We start from the raw sequence: 17,882 nt of genomic DNA, 5'->3' as shown, positions 1-17,882 counted from the left end.
GAAAAGTACATTCAAGTTTCCAGAAGAAAGAAACATGTGTAAAGAAGATTTAAGATTCAGCAGAGTTTACACTTAGTCTCTGAACAGCAGAATCACAGAAATAAATTTAGTTTGTAACCTTTGTAAAAAAAAACAAAATCCGTTTCCTCTTTGATACTTTTGTATGCAGAATATCAGAGTGCACCTGCAGAGGACGGAAACAATTAATATTTTAGCATTGCCTTTGGACCTGTGTTACCCCATGTCAGCTTACTGCAGTCGGATTTGGGGGTGGAACAGCCTGGCTTATATTGATTCTCTCACCTACCCCAATACACCTTCATCTCGAAATCTATTCATATTTAACAATGACAGCCGTGGATCTCAAGGGATAGTAAAGCCGTATTATTTTTACGTTATCCTCCTTCAGATATTATTTTTCAAGAGCCAAATGGAGAATAACTAAAACAAATGACATGATGATCGTTACAAATGTATGCAAAAACTATTATCTGAAACTATTATGAATCTTCAAAATTGATCGATACAAAAGTATTTTGACTGAGTAACAGCCGACACGAACATGAAAATTTACGATTTTATATATTTATATATCTTGTGAGAGATTAAACTGGTATAGCGGATATGGAGCTCGTGAAGAGTTTATTTTTATGAGTGTTGTTTGCGTCTGATCATCTCAATATGGAACTCTTCCTACAGCAAAAGAATGCCAAGCTTACGAACAAGCCCTTGGAGTCATGTTAGGCTGCTATAGGCTTTAGCTTCCTATAGACTTGACTCAAGCTTACGAACAAGCCCTTGGAGTCATGTTATCCTGCTATGGGCTTTAGCTTCCTATAGACTTGACTCAAGCTTACGAAAAGCCCTTCGAGTCATGTTAGGCTGCTGTGGGCTTTAGCTTCCTATAGACTTGACTTAACGGAATTTGGATTCCATTTATTGAACGAATAGTGACTTAATAACACATTTCATTTAGGTTGTTGCATTAGGAGGCATTCCTTTGTTTCCGAGTTAATTTCAATTTAGATCTAATAATCCAATACACATTATGTGATGGGGGGTAAGTAATCATATTTGATTCAATACCGTGATAGTCTGCATAGTATTTTTCATTATAACATTTTACAATTTCTTAGTTTTTACTAATACTTAACAATACCTTCAGACACAGGTTGGAACCTGAATGCGACAAGAAAATACAAGTTGAATTTTGCCACGTTGTCACTTTGTGTGATAAATGATGACAAAGATACGCATGATTCCGATTGTTGATTCTTGTACCGTTGTAACATTTGCAGGGTGATAAATGCCGACAAATATGGGTAGGATTCGACTTCACCCTATCTTGATTCAGTGTATGAACATCATTGTGGAAAGACCTGCTTGACATATACACGCTGCAAATATACTTGTATTTAGTAGAACACGCCTCTGTTTTTGACTGAAATAGTTCCTGAAGAAAGAGTAGTTTTGTAGACTTGGCTTTGCTTTGCTTTTATATTTTAAACAAAACAACATAATTTCCTCTTCGCAGTTTATGACAGGCACGGTCAAATAATGTTAACCCGACCATATTACGTTTTATGCGCATATATATATATATATATATATATATATATATATATATATATATATATATATATATATATATATATATATATATATATATATATATATATATATATATATATATAAGTTAGACAGGGCAACCAAAACGTTCTCGTTGTGACTCCGAAAGATCTCTGTCGACCGAAAGGTTGAGTTTGGTGAATGTTCTTACAATTGATTGTTGCCGATAGTTATCGCACATATTGTATATTTATTCATTCCATCTAAAGAATACGCCCTTAATACGGTAAAGTCCAATTGGAGAATCCGTGCATCAGAGATAAGTATAATGTAAACACTATTTTGATGTACTATAACAGCTGTATAATGTATTGGCGAAAAAAGCGGTTAATGCATACAGATTATTACCTATTGATGATCAATTTTATGTTTCGTCTTTCTTCTGTTCAAAAAGAATACGATCTATCCCGTAAAGACCAATTTACTATATGTACATCAGAGACACATCAACTGAATTTTATAGAGTAATTTTGTTGGGATCGACATAACGCAGAATGTATTACCTCCAGTGTGTGACCATTCTTGAGTTTCTAACCCACTAATCCATTATTTGCAGGGAACAAGGGACTGTTTCTATTTTATGCTCCAAACTTGTCGCCAAAAATATTAATATTACAAAAAGTATCTGAAACGATTGAAAAAAACCCGTTACGGTTATGGTTGGATTCGAACGTGGGTCTCTTGCTTGACAGGATTATAAGCTACCAACATGTATCAATCAAATCGACAATATAAGGGATAGCATTCTTTGTTCATCATATTATCGATGTCTATTTCTTCTGGAAAATCCACTAATTCACGGACTAGCACAAATAAAATATACTTTAGAGGTTTAGAACGTATTCGCGCACAAGATCTTCGTGCGGAAGAGAAAACCTATGTTACTTGTACATGCGTTATATGATCCTTTCAAGACCGCGACAAAACACATAACAGTTTTGAATTGATGTGAACTAAGATTTTATTAAGAACGCTGACTATCCTCTCAAACAATCCGGTAGGTTTTATTAAGAACGCTGACTAATCTCTCAACCAATCGGCGACATTGCCATATGTTTACTAAGGCTCGGTCTGAGCGTTGCAGTCACTTTGTATATACTTCATCAGACTCTAGCATGGCGAAGACCTTACAAGGCCACGCGAAGAGTCTGGTTGAATGAGACAAGACAGTGCAGGAAATCTACTTTCAAAGAGAATTGTACGACAGTAAATGCTGTTTCCATTTATTATTCTTGATCGCAAAATGGTCGTTGTTATGCACACAGCATAACTCCTGTAGGAACATATGGGAATATTTGCATTTCCACGTCTTAAACTATACGCATTTAATTTAATTTTTAATTGGAATAAAGAAAGAAAAATGTTTAAACGCTAATTTTCTACATTTCGCTCTTACGTATATAAAATACACGTTATTCCTAAAACATAAATGTTTGTTATATCACAATGTTTTATATAAAACTGCTTTATACGTTTCAAATCTAGAGGCAGCTTGGACAAGTGGAAATTGATTCCGTAATAAACTTTTCACTGTATGCCTTTGGGTCAGGTTGGACTGCAGTACAAAATATGTCGGTTTTTCACATCACGGCTGAGATGATACAGCTGTTCGTTAAGCTAAAATGTATCTTTGACGCATGCGCTTCAGCCAAATTTAAACAATACGCCGATTGTGGCTTTGTTAGAAGTGTGAGTCACACCTGTGAAATTATTAATATAATAATTAGTGATAGCCAAAGAACTAATATAATGCAAAACGCGTGGCCATTTATCAATCGTACACCAGTTGTTCTGTTTATTATGGTGTGTCATCCATCCAGCACATCGCAATTGCAATCTCGTTGCTGATTACAGTGATAACATAACGGCAGTTGTAACCTTCTACATGCCAGAGTATACGGAAAAGTCGTCTCATGGACTCAGAGATAAGCCACATATCGTTTGCATCTAAAGATGTCATATAGACTTGGTATGCATACACGAGACTGTTCTTCGTCGCACTAAGACAACTATCCATTGCTACTATATTGAATTGGTCATGTTTGAGACCACTACCTACTGTTACTATATTAAATTGGTCATGTCTAAGACGACGACTACCCATTGTTACTATATTAAACTGGTCATGTCTAAGACGACGACTACCCATTGTTACTATATTAAACTGGTCATGTCTAAGACGACTATCCATTGTTGCTATATAAAAACAGGCCATGTCTAAGACCACTACCCATTGTTATTATATAACAACAGGCCATGTATAAGACCACTATCCATTGTTGCTATATAAAAACAGGTCATGTATAAGACGACTATCCATTGTTGCTATATAAAAACAGGCCATGTCTAAGACCACTATCCATTGTTGCTATATAAAAACAGGTCATGTCTAAGCCGACTATCCATTGTTGCTATATAAAAACAGGCCATGTCTAAGACGACTATCCATTGTTGCTATATAAAAGCACGTCATGTCTTAGAAGTATAGCCTACTTACAGAGATTTATGTTTCAGATGGAACGTCTCGTCAGCCACTGACATCTGCTATGTAAATGAAGGTCTTTATGTTGTAAGTTACTTTCTAAAAATATTTTCAGAGCATAATTCATATTAATGAATAATGCTTATGTTAGCAAATGATGCAGTCATTAGAGCTAAATAATAATAATAATAATAATAATAATAATAATAATAATAATAATAATAATAATAATGATGATGATAATGATAATACATTTAATGTCATTGCATGAGTTATAAATGTGCATACAAATCTTTACTTGATTAAATGTTTTATTTCAGGAATCTATCATTTGATTTTCAGTAATTTATTTCTACAAATGTGGTTTACTGATTGCCCGTACACACAGTTGTAATCTTAGTAATCTCTGCAGAAGATGAATGCGAAGATAAATTGCTAAACTGTGACAAAAGACGAATTATTGTACAAGATTGATTTTATTACTTGATAGCTGATAGGAAATGTGTCGATAGAGAGTTCAGATGAGCTACTGACTCGCTTACTTGGAAAGAGAAACATACAATCAACAAATAATACGAATGAATACCCCTCACGAAATCAGGAAATTAATTTTATCGCTATTAAAGTACCAATTCTTCTATAACCAAGAAGCTAATAGAGGGTGCATCTTCATTAACTATTGCATGTACTAATCACTGACAAAGGAAATACAGTCCGAATGACTTTATGTAAACTTTGTGAGTGATTAGGTAAAATTTACACATCGATAAATATACCCAACCATGATCATTTAATCCTTATAATTCCAATTTACGTCCTTTCTAACATTAGATCAGCAAATGTAGTCAACAAAATATTCACTTTTACGTATATGAAAGTTTTGTTTTATTAGTCACTTAACTGCGATATAATACATGGCAAGCCAAGATTCATTGATTCTTTATACAGTGATACGGGGTAGACTGTCACAGCGGGTCATGCCAGTGATATACTGTTATAATCATTATTTTAATATATAAAAATGGTTGTTGAGGTTAAACAAGGAATATTCCCCCTTTTTTAATGGAAAAGTACGCTTGCGTATGGCACGTTTTGTTAAGCAACGTCATTGGTTTTCTTTGGTGTGTTTTCTTTTACGCATTTCGATCTTTCAAAAGCAAAATCGGTTCCATTGTTAGTGATATCCCTTGGTTATGTCCCTGACCTTTAATAACCGCTGCTGTATGATGTTGTTGAGGTGAAATCCAATAATTTCCGAAGATTGGCTTCTAAAACCCACCATATGCCTTCTTCGCCTAAAGGGGTGAGTGTTGGAGTGCAGGAAGGTCTTTGCAATTACATTGTTTTAACTTCTAATGGTCTATTTTAATATGTGGCTTGTCATTTTGTTATAGCGGAAATCACAGGAGTGGGTGGGTGGGATCTTGTTGTTCTCATTATGAGGGTGTAAGGTGTTGATATAGATACAACTTCACATCAAATGATCTGGAAACAAAAGTAGCTTGCAGAATTTATCCATGTGTAAAAAGTTCCAGATCAGTATCACATGACCATTTACAGCCAATCAAAACGTAGAAAATGCAGGTTAATTCATAGAAATTGGAATTATTATCCGATAAGTCTGCTTAACAATAACCGTTGGGTAGTTGCATTTTGTATAACAGTGGTGTAGACTCCCATATTAATGTTTGAGATATAGTACAATGAAGGAGTACTGTAAGTCATTTGATATATATATATATATATATATATATATATATATATATATATATATATATATATATATACACACACACACACACACAACAGACCTAAGTGGTGGGATAATTAGAGACGGATAGATAGGTAAATAGATAAGCCCGCTTTTGTGTTGTTACCCTGTCTTTCAATTTGCTATGTACAGATATACATTTCTTTCTCTCTGTCTCTATATGTATGTATGTATGTATGTATGTATGTATGTATGTGTGTGTGTGTGTGTGTGTGTGTGTGTGTGTGTGTGTGTGTGTGTGCGTGCGTGCGTGCGTGCGTGCGTGTGTGTGTAACCTTTCCTTGTATCATTCGATAAGTATAACCTTCCAAGGGAAGACACGTTTAAACAAAGGTTTTAAGACAAGATATAAACATCTTTCGTCACTTTGGCGTGTGCTTTATTATATATGCAACTCTTTAGAATATGAGCTCTGCTTAATTTTTTAACAAAATAATAGCATTATACAATTCCAGCAAGAAACTGTTCCATAAACTCTTTACTTTGTGAGGAAATTGCAGTGTAAACAGGGAAATATGAGTTCCATCTCCGAATGTGTCAGATGAAAAATTAAAGACATACACTAAACCTTGTCCACAATCTGAATTACTGGCGCACAGTTCAAAACTTGATATCTATCTATCTATCTATCTATCTATCTATCTATCTCTCTCTCTCTCTCTCTCTCTCTCTCTCTCTTTATATATATATATATATATATATATATATATATATATATATATATATATATATATATATATATATATATATATAGAGAGAGAGAGAGAGAGAGAGAGAGAGAGAGAGAGAGAGAGAATGCAACCCGGTAATAAATAATATTAAAACCATCCAAATGGGGCTGTACCTCTCTCCTTGACCCTATCGTCATCACTCTGAAGACTCGTCAGTTTGAATTTTGCCTTGCCCCACCCCTGTCTCCGCGGTAATATTTCAGCGGAAGCCAATGCTGATAGGATATGACAGTAGCTGATTGACATTTGTAAAATAGCATCATATTATTTGTTTGGTTATTCCATACTAAACTGTTTTCCTCTGAATAAAGAGTGAACAAAGACGATGATCTGCAATGCGTGGGGATTTTTAATCAGCATGAAGCAGCATATGATTCCGCTCACATTTGTCATTGAAAACTCCATGTTGTAGTAGATTTCTAAGGGGCTTTGCTGACTGAAGAATCAATCCACATCCGTGTAATCTGCGTATCCAATTTAACTGATATCGGTGCTTGAATAAATACGCAGGCAATTAATTAATGCTTTGTACATGTACAAAGTTTGAATTTGATGAACGTACACGGCCTTAACTTCAGATGAAACTAATGAGGAGTATGATACACAATTTTCTTAGACACTTTCACAAAGGCACGAAGAGAGTTCAGAAAATCTGTAAAAAGACTACTGCAAGCTACTACGCCAGCACGTATTGTAAACGCTGTTTCCGTAGAAAATAATATTGCTTTTCAAGTTACATGTTGTCAGGCAAATTCTATAATCACAGTCCACCGTGTCTGTGTTTTAGTCGTTTTTATGTTCCTTTATTTGATACTCTGAATTGCAAACGACTCCATGCTGGTTCAAGATGAGCAATTTGTTTCCAATCAGGTTTCATGATAGTAGAATGACAACACTGAATGGAACGAAAGTATTCAGGTTTTGTTTAAAATAGATTTTATTAATTATGATATTACACAATGCATCTATAACAATGTCGATGCATTACAATTATCATTTTCACTTAGTATTGTGTTATAGTTCATATACCAGATCGATCATTATAAATTTGTATTGTGTTAGATTTCTCATACCAGATAAATCATTATGACGTGGTATTTTATATTATTATTCTTATACCTGATCAGCCATTATAAGTTTGTTTTAAATTATTATATGCATTATGTACTTCTATCACCATTATAGCTATAGGATTGTTCTAACATTGAAATCAGTGACCCTGTTGGATAGCGGATTATACATATTTGCAAAACCATGTATCACGTTCATGCTAACGACACAACTATCATGGAAAAGATAAAACAAAAAGAACACGGAGTAAAGGATGCGAAAACGTGAATTGGGTGGGTAGATATTTATTGATTATTATCTAAGTACGAATGCAGTTTTGAAAGACGAATATTGTGCTTAATAAATCGGTTCTTGCTTTAATTTAATGTCATAAAACAGACGACATGATCATGAATGTTTCTGCCGTAAAGAAGATTACTACGGAGGTTCCTATCCGGTCATTATTTTGATAAAATCAAAATTTGGTTTCTGAAGCAATTTCTGAGTTAAAATAATTGATTAGAGCATTACAGACTTATGATAAATTGTGAGAGAAAAAAAAACTATCAGTATCTCTCTCTCTCTCTCTCTCTCTCTCTCTCTGGAAGTGAACTTTTGAACTACATCCTGGTCATTTTATTGTGTTTTAGGTTTGTATATACGGTTATGGTAAACAAAAGTTTTCATTCTCTCTTTAAGTTTAGTCTTTACACTGCTGTGTTCTAATACATTTTGAGAGGAATCATTTATTTAAAAAGAAACTATTCATTGGAATGACATAGTGTTCATTGACATTTTGGACTAAATCACTATTTTTGGATCGCTGTGAATTTACTCAAGGTCATTCTGAATTATATTATTGTGATTTATCAAGACTGTTGGAACATCAACCTATTCAAGACTATTGGTACATCAGCACATAAAAGACTGTAATTCATCAGTAGATTCTACACTTTTGGACTTGTGATAAAACATTTAATATTATTTGTTATTTAATTCCCAAGACTGTAAGTTCATCTTAAATTTCACTCTGCAACTTAGAGAAATATATGTTTATTTGTTTATTGTAATGAATTTTTTGTTCTCTCTCTCTCTCTGTCATAACGAATCCATATGTTTACTGTTTAAAAATTATCAGTAAACATACTCTAGTGGACAGGATTGCTAAATACATGTAACAGTATATGGTTAAAAAAACTAAAATGTATTAACTATCTGTGTATTTTTACCTGCTTTGTACAATATGCTGGACTCAATCATGGCTACAACAGTAGAAGAGCTGTATGCTGTGTTTTGTTCAATAATTTAGTGTCAAGAGACAACATCAGCTTTGCTCACGATTCATTAAGAACAGAAAGTCTGCCAATATGAAATTCTTCCATCAAGGAAAATCTGCAATGTACTGAGTTATATAACTTTAGATTCGTCATAGTACGCTCTGCTATGAAATAATTTATATACGTTTAGACTCGTCAGAATACGCCCTGCTGTAAAATAAATGCTATACCTTTAGACTCGTCAGAGTACGCTCTGCTATGAAATAAATTATATACCTTTAGACTCTGATTTCTATGTGAGTTGGATGTGAATTGATTTTGCTATTTTCACAAGGTATGTGTTACATTCGGGTTCAAAGAACACACTAACACCAAGTAATGGTCTTACAACTTTAATGTAAAATAAAGCTAAACTCTTCAAAAAAAACCCCCTGAAAACCCAATGTTTCTTACTGTACCAAGCCCGAGCTACATAACTGCCTGCGCCTACCACTCTGCTCTTGTTTTAGTAAGGGTTAGTGATAAGGGATCTTAATTAATTTAACATTTGTGCCTTATCCAAGGGCATGAACCGGTCTATTCTCGGTTAGCCATGGGAAGATAAACAACAAAACGGAACCTGTTGACAGTCTCTGGTATCGAATATCCAGAATACTGGGATTAATGTTCTGGGCAACTGTCTTTACCAACAGCTAGAATCTGCTATAATATGATGATGAGCGTGAAATCATCCTTATACCAGTATGTTAAGATGATATTGTTAAAAAACGACAAGGAAAATATTGAAATTGCAGAAGCATATAATATGAGTATTTAACGCCATAGATTAACATGAAGGAGGTGCTTACATACACAGTACAATTCCCTTATATACAGTAGCGTACTAAGGGTAAATAGTGCCCGGGACCAGTGGCGTAAATGGTGCCCCCCTCATCAGCTAGGGTTTTTTTGGTGGAGCGCTGCGAGGTCCTCCAGCGGGGCCTTGGGCGGAGCCCTGGCCGGCAGCCATTTGGTAGCTAATTCTGACATATAACTTCTATCATTCAAAACTGTTTTCGCCTCTGGCGCCCGGGGCCACCGCCCATACACCCCACCCCCACTCCCGTTATTACGCTGCAGCTTACATATAAACAAACGCTATAACACTGAAGAGAGAAAAGGTAAAGTGGTATTTTAATGTTAAGTTTGTCTTCAGTATAGTCATATACAAATACATACGTATTCAAACATAAAATACAAAACTGTCGTTGCCAGATAAGATTTGTAACTCTCGTTTCTAGTGATTTGGGTGGCCATAAGAATGGCCATTGTGGTTTGTAACCAAATGTAGTTAACGTACACCACACCGCTTCACTGTTCTTGTCCTCAAACTTCTTTATAGTGCCGGTCCATACACCAATACTCTTTTCAGACACAGAAACAGGTGTCTCTCCACGTAAATTCTTCTCTTCCAGCTAGCTGTTTCGTTATGGCCAATGATGAATTCACATTGACTATGTAGTCCGGCTTAAGCATAACACGTTATAGATAAGCGTAGAAGATTTTACGGTGGTACACATTTATGATTTATGCATATCGATTTGTTCTTTCAAGTAGTTATTAAGAATGGAACAATGCATTTATATATATTTATTTTAAGGCCGAATTAAAACGTTCCACTAATCCAAAAGACTTGGAGAATTGTTTTGGACCGACAGGAAAAGCAAACATATTTAATCAACGAAAGCAATAAGAGGAGATAAGAAAGCGAGAAAAAGAAGAGAAGAAAACAACCGTTTGAAGTGTGGAGTATGTAATGAAGATAGAGAAAACAGAACGCAACGTATTTTACAAGACATTGTGGCGAAGTTAAAGGATCTGAGACAAATGTGTCAAATTTCGTTAGCTTATCCCAAGGAAAAGAGAACATCACGTGCCAAGAGTTCTAAACCTTTCGTCACCACATCCACCATCACAGCCATTGAAACGCCATCTTCAGCTGCAGTTAGTACTATCTCTACCAAAGCGTCAACATCAACAGGAGGAGTAGAATTGGTCTTGGGCTTGAATCAGTTAAAGCTAATGATTTCAAGTCAATAGGTTGTATGTTGTTGTTGTGTGTGTGGGGGGGGGGGGGTTGAGGGTTCAACAAAATGAAAAGGTCAACGGACCTTTCCAGGGCTACATATATCTCTTTGAAAGGAGATGCTTTTAAAAGATTGCCAAATCAAGTTAAACTATGCCTCTTTCCCCATGATTAATTGGTATACGAGTATGAATATATAAGTATTTTATCCATATTACAGAAAATCAAGATAAAGAGACACTCGCGTTTTCTTCGGTGTATTCTCTTTTGAATCACAATGAAAATATCATAGCACATCACAAAAGTCCCTTTTCTTCTTTCTTTACTTGATATTGGCTCTTCGTCCTATGCTGTTTCTTCTATTTTTCTTGACTTCTTGCATTTCTTTTGCAAAAACATGACAAGGTGAAGTACACAATAATGTATCCATATCATATAATGAATAAAAACAATCGAACAAGCAATGCAAATTAAATATACATTACATTCTGAAGAATTTTTCTACTCCCCTTTCTCCTCCTTATGCACGGTTTGTCTTATGACTCTATTGACCAGTCTCCTATTTATTGATAACGATAACATGTATCTTTACCTCTACCTCTTTTTTCACCAGTCGTTCTTTGTGTTCATGGTGTGGACATTTTGGATTTCAAACGTCAATTCTCTTGATAAACATGTAAGAATCTTGGCTGTTTCTCGAGAGGAGTATTCCGTAGTCTTGTCTGAAACATACTTTAGCATGACTCTGTAAATAATTGATAAAACGGCAATTCGTTCTGACTCTGTTCCTCATAGTCTGAAGGCTGAATGAATTATATACTCAGGGTTACAAGCGCACACCCTCCCTCTCCCCCCCCCCTCTCTCTCTACATCCACGCGTATCATCAATCAAGAGCATTTTGATGCCATTACTTATATCACATGATTTATTGGGTACACATATTTTCACGACAAATATCACAACGGATTTTGCAATCTGGCCAACACATCAATTGCGGAGAGATATGTCGGGAATGCTTAGCGTCCAACAATGCATTCCTGAAGGAAAAGAATGACTTCATTGCTCGGCTTAGAATGGAACCCTTTTCAGTCCTACTTGTTACGAACAACATCTTATAAAGTAAGTTCAACAACATAAAAGTATTTGGAGAGCACCTTAGGTACCTGCTAGCAGTGAGTGGTCAGTGAGCTGTCACGTTCTTGTTCAGAGGTCACATAGACCGGACTTTTTTAGTCTAGCCGATTAAACTACATTGGCTGGTCATTTAGGAATGACTAAGACTTATCCCAAGATCTTGAATCATTTCTATTGGCCGAAACTTTAAAGTGATAGTTCTAAATACTGTAGATCTTGTCACACTCGTCAAACGGTAAAAAACACAATCATAACATACCTAAGGCTCATCTTGAACTAAATATTTGATGAACTAATTAGAGAATAATAGTAGACTATTTCCGTCCTTTACCTAAGACCAAGTCAGGCAAGCAGTACTTGCTGACCACAAAGTGTGCGGGCAATACCTTTGAGAAATATTAAAATTAATACCATTGCATGAGCACTGGTAAATTTTTTTAACACTTGTTGGCCTTTCAAAATCTGCTAAGTCTATAACATTTTATGTCTAGACTTCTCCAGTAAGTTATGGATGAATTAGGTATCCAACCGTTTAAATCTTCCAACTATCATCCTAAATGGCTTTGGAAAGATTTTATCAAACATAGGGATAATGGTGATTATTTGCTGTTGTTCGTTCTTATGGCATCAATTCAAGAATCATTGGGGTTAACTCTTTTTGACCTGGCTTTTAGACATACTGACCATAGACGATTGAAATTATTAATAGAGAAACTTATTTCAAACGAAGATTCATAGATTAATATTCTTGACTGTGTCTCTGATTTGAAATATAAGTTGTCAAAGTCTTGTGAAGTAGCGATATCTAATCTTCACTATACTCAGGGGGAAGGGTCCAGTTTTTATGTACAAATTTAATGCCGCAATCAGTGACCTAGTATAAAAAATCATAAAAAATCAAATACACAAGTGAGGTCAAAAAGGTCCATATTTTTAGATACCTATATTAAAACAGAGCATAAGAATAGTATTCACTTGACCAGAGAAGTCAATGGCAGTTCATAGCAGAAGAGGTTTATGCACCCCAACCCCTATTTTATACCTGCATTTTTCACATCCAAATGCCATTTTTGACAGCATGTAGTACTCATAGTGCAAACGCAAGCCCTTTCCCTGGATGAAACTTTTGAAAAACATTGTCTACTAAATAGTTTGATGCAATTCAGAATAGTTGTCATCCAAGCCGTTTTTGAGATACTCGGCTTGCCTTGAACCCACGTGTCTACTGCTATGGGAGGCTAGCTCTTCTTCCTAGCCAACTATTGGTATTTCACTATCAACATACTGCAGAGCAACTATGGAAGGTGTACATGACTGACATCAATTTCAAGAACAACACAAGCCCAAAACACCTAGTTCACAAATATATCCATATCTATAAATAGTAAACAATAATAGCTGAAAAAGTCACACCATAGCCTTAAGTTAAGAAATTTTCCAGGGGCCAAATTACGAAACTGGACCCTGCCACCTTAAGGATTTGGCTCAAAATGGTTTATGTCAAAAGTTGTGTACATATCACATATTTAGACATTATCTAGTACAATGGTATAAAGGAAAACTTTTTGTGCACAAAACTAAAAATGGTATTATGCTTTTAAAAAAGTTACCTCTTTGCGGCAAAAAGCACTGCATTATTTACATTGTGAATTATGACTGACTGTATTTCTTGAAAGATTTCAAATTGTTTGCAACCTACAATGCTCTTGGTCTTTGTTTACCACCATAGCATCAGTACAAAATCAAAATTCCTTTACAATGTTTCATGAATGTCAAGAAGAGATCTGGAAGTTATACATTTTAGGAGGGAATAACAGAAATGCTATGTTAGGTGTCAGTGACAGAAGTGAAAAGTTTCTCTAAACTCTTCTAGCAAACTTAAAGAAATCACACATTTAAGTAAATCATGAACTTTAGAAGTACTCTTAGACTGATATAAAAGAAGTGGTTCCTAACTTTTCATTATGATTCTGGAGATGCTAATAGCAACATCAGTGTTGTGTGAGTGTATATTGGGGGGGGGTAATCGCAACACAAGTCTAGCTAGTCTGGAAAAGTCAAAGTTTAATCAATTAACATTAGACAATGCTGGAATATTGATATACTGATGTGTAGGACCCTAAAACTTACAAGGAGTGACATATCAAATAAATTCATTGATACATAGCCAATGAAATTGACCATACATATACAAATTACTCAATACAGTTTAACAGAGAAATTTCTTCTCAGACACTAATTTACTTACAACTGACTTTAATGTTTTCTGGAGTTTAGAAAATCATAGTAAATAATAAGATAAGGTATAGAACAAATATTTATAGTGGAAAATCCAGTTCAAGGTAAAAAGCATATCACCGGCTTGGCTTTTGATAAGCACGTACCATAAAACAACTCCTGCAGAAGCTAAGTCAATCCGTCAAAGTCACTCTCTTGTGCACTTAGATCAGAATGACTATCTGGATGAGATTGAAGCTATTGTTTCTTTCAGCATGACTAACCGATTAATCCTAATCTCTCACTATGCAAACTGACACCTGCAAAAAGAAAAGAATCAAGTGATACTGATGTACTTTTAACATTCAGTGAAAACATAAGACTTTCAGAGGAGAAACTGTATGTGCATTGTCAAATGCATGAAGCTGCCACTTAATTTTAAGCTTTTCCCCCTTTGTTAACTGAACCTAGAAATTTCAAGATATATATACATAACACTGAAACATTTTCTACTATCACCCAAGTGTGAGATATGAATCTCTTATGTCAACTTCAGAGTGGGGTCATGAAGGTAGAAACTATGTCGGTGTGCTAAAACTTTAATTCTTCTCACCAAAATATACCAAGTAATATGCCATATGCATCATTATTTCTAAGACTGTTCCACTGGTGACATTCAATATTCACAACAGTATGTTTATGTATGATTTCTCTGAATTCTATCTGCTCCTGTGGAGTTAAATTACTTTAAAGAATACATGTTGACATGCTATGCAATTGTTTAGGTGTGTCTGTATTGAAATGTGAATAGTATTCATAAAAATAGAGGTGCAAAACCTTGACAGCTACAGAAAGTGCAAGACTATACATTATGGTTACCATTTTGTTCCCATATTTAGTAAGTTATATCCAAAATATGCTACTTTGTCATGATGTAAACAGTCCTCACATGGAGGTACAAAACACAGTTACCTCCCTCTCCAAAGAGCATCACATACAACACTATGTAATATATGGAAAAAGGAAGGAGATATAATAAAGCTAATACATAAAAATTATTTAAATATACACAAAGAAACAGAAAAGTGTAATAGATGTGGCTGACTGCACCATCAAAAAATGATCAATTTTCCTTAAGGGGGCAGGGTCCAGTTTTTATGTACAAATTTAATGCCGCAATCAGTGACCTAGTATAAAAAATCATAAAAAATCAAATACACAAGTGAGGTCAAAAAGGTCCATATTTTTAGATACCTATATTAAAACAGAGCATAAGAATAGTATTCACTTGACCAGAGAAGTCAATGGCAGTTCATAGCAGAAGAGGTTTATGCACCCCAACCCCTATTTTATACCTGCATTTTTCACATCCAAATGCCATTTTTGACAGCATGTAGTACTCATAGTGCAAACGCAAGCCCTTTCCCTGGATGAAACTTTTGAAAAACATTGTCTACTAAATAGTTTGATGCAATTCAGAATAGTTGTCATCCAAGCCGTTTTTGAGATACTCGGCTTGCCTTGAACCCACGTGTCTACTGCTATGGGAGGCTAGCTCTTCTTCCTAGCCAACTATTGGTATTTCACTATCAACATACTGCAGAGCAACTATGGAAGGTGTACATGACTGACATCAATTTCAAGAACAACACAAGCCCAAAACACCTAGTTCACAAATATATCCATATCTATAAATAGTAAACAATAATAGCTGAAAAAGTCACACCATAGCCTTAAGTTAAGAAATTTTCCAGGGGCCAAATTACGAAACTGGACCCTGCCACCTTAAGGATTTGGCTCAAAATGGTTTATGTCAAAAGTTGTGTACATATCACATATTTAGACATTATCTAGTACAATGGTATAAAGGAAAACTTTTTGTGCACAAAACTAAAAATGGTATTATGCTTTTAAAAAAGTTACCTCTTTGCGGCAAAAAGCACTGCATTATTTACATTGTGAATTATGACTGACTGTATTTCTTGAAAGATTTCAAATTGTTTGCAACCTACAATGCTCTTGGTCTTTGTTTACCACCATAGCATCAGTACAAAATCAAAATTCCTTTACAATGTTTCATGAATGTCAAGAAGAGATCTGGAAGTTATACATTTTAGGAGGGAATAACAGAAATGCTATGTTAGGTGTCAGTGACAGAAGTGAAAAGTTTCTCTAAACTCTTCTAGCAAACTTAAAGAAATCACACATTTAAGTAAATCATGAACTTTAGAAGTACTCTTAGACTGATATAAAAGAAGTGGTTCCTAACTTTTCATTATGATTCTGGAGATGCTAATAGCAACATCAGTGTTGTGTGAGTGTATATTGGGGGGGGGTAATCGCAACACAAGTCTAGCTAGTCTGGAAAAGTCAAAGTTTAATCAATTAACATTAGACAATGCTGGAATATTGATATACTGATGTGTAGGACCCTAAAACTTACAAGGAGTGACATATCAAATAAATTCATTGATACATAGCCAATGAAATTGACCATACATATACAAATTACTCAATACAGTTTAACAGAGAAATTTCTTCTCAGACACTAATTTACTTACAACTGACTTTAATGTTTTCTGGAGTTTAGAAAATCATAGTAAATAATAAGATAAGGTATAGAACAAATATTTATAGTGGAAAATCCAGTTCAAGGTAAAAAGCATATCACCGGCTTGGCTTTTGATAAGCACGTACCATAAAACAACTCCTGCAGAAGCTAAGTCAATCCGTCAAAGTCACTCTCTTGTGCACTTAGATCAGAATGACTATCTGGATGAGATTGAAGCTATTGTTTCTTTCAGCATGACTAACCGATTAATCCTAATCTCTCACTATGCAAACTGACACCTGCAAAAAGAAAAGAATCAAGTGATACTGATGTACTTTTAACATTCAGTGAAAACATAAGACTTTCAGAGGAGAAACTGTATGTGCATTGTCAAATGCATGAAGCTGCCACTTAATTTTAAGCTTTTCCCCCTTTGTTAACTGAACCTAGAAATTTCAAGATATATATACATAACACTGAAACATTTTCTACTATCACCCAAGTGTGAGATATGAATCTCTTATGTCAACTTCAGAGTGGGGTCATGAAGGTAGAAACTATGTCGGTGTGCTAAAACTTTAATTCTTCTCACCAAAATATACCAAGTAATATGCCATATGCATCATTATTTCTAAGACTGTTCCACTGGTGACATTCAATATTCACAACAGTATGTTTATGTATGATTTCTCTGAATTCTATCTGCTCCTGTGGAGTTAAATTACTTTAAAGAATACATGTTGACATGCTATGCAATTGTTTAGGTGTGTCTGTATTGAAATGTGAATAGTATTCATAAAAATAGAGGTGCAAAACCTTGACAGCTACAGAAAGTGCAAGACTATACATTATGGTTACCATTTTGTTCCCATATTTAGTAAGTTATATCCAAAATATGCTACTTTGTCATGATGTAAACAGTCCTCACATGGAGGTACAAAACACAGTTACCTCCCTCTCCAAAGAGCATCACA

The 17,882-nt window shown here is 34.9% G+C and overlaps 1 long non-coding RNA gene across 1 annotated transcript; it reads right to left on the bottom strand.

Moving 5' to 3' along the window:
• Positions 1 to 14,184: 14,184 nt before the first annotated feature.
• Positions 14,185 to 17,348, bottom strand: LOC149801052 (uncharacterized). The gene is made up of 2 exons (XR_016420439.1): positions 17,055 to 17,348; positions 14,185 to 14,677 (listed from the first exon to the last, which is right to left on the bottom strand). It is a non-coding gene; the product is annotated as an uncharacterized LOC149801052 (long non-coding RNA).
• Between the last annotated feature and the right edge of the window lie 534 nt (positions 17,349 to 17,882).

The sequence above is a fragment of the Sinohyriopsis cumingii genome, chromosome 4 (assembly GCF_028554795.1).
Source record: "Sinohyriopsis cumingii isolate HCF-2022 chromosome 4, ASM2855479v2, whole genome shotgun sequence".
Classification (NCBI taxonomy): Eukaryota; Metazoa; Mollusca; class Bivalvia; order Unionida; family Unionidae; genus Sinohyriopsis; species Sinohyriopsis cumingii.
The sequence above is the reverse complement of the archived record's forward strand: the minus strand, read 5'-3'. Positions and strand labels throughout refer to the sequence as shown.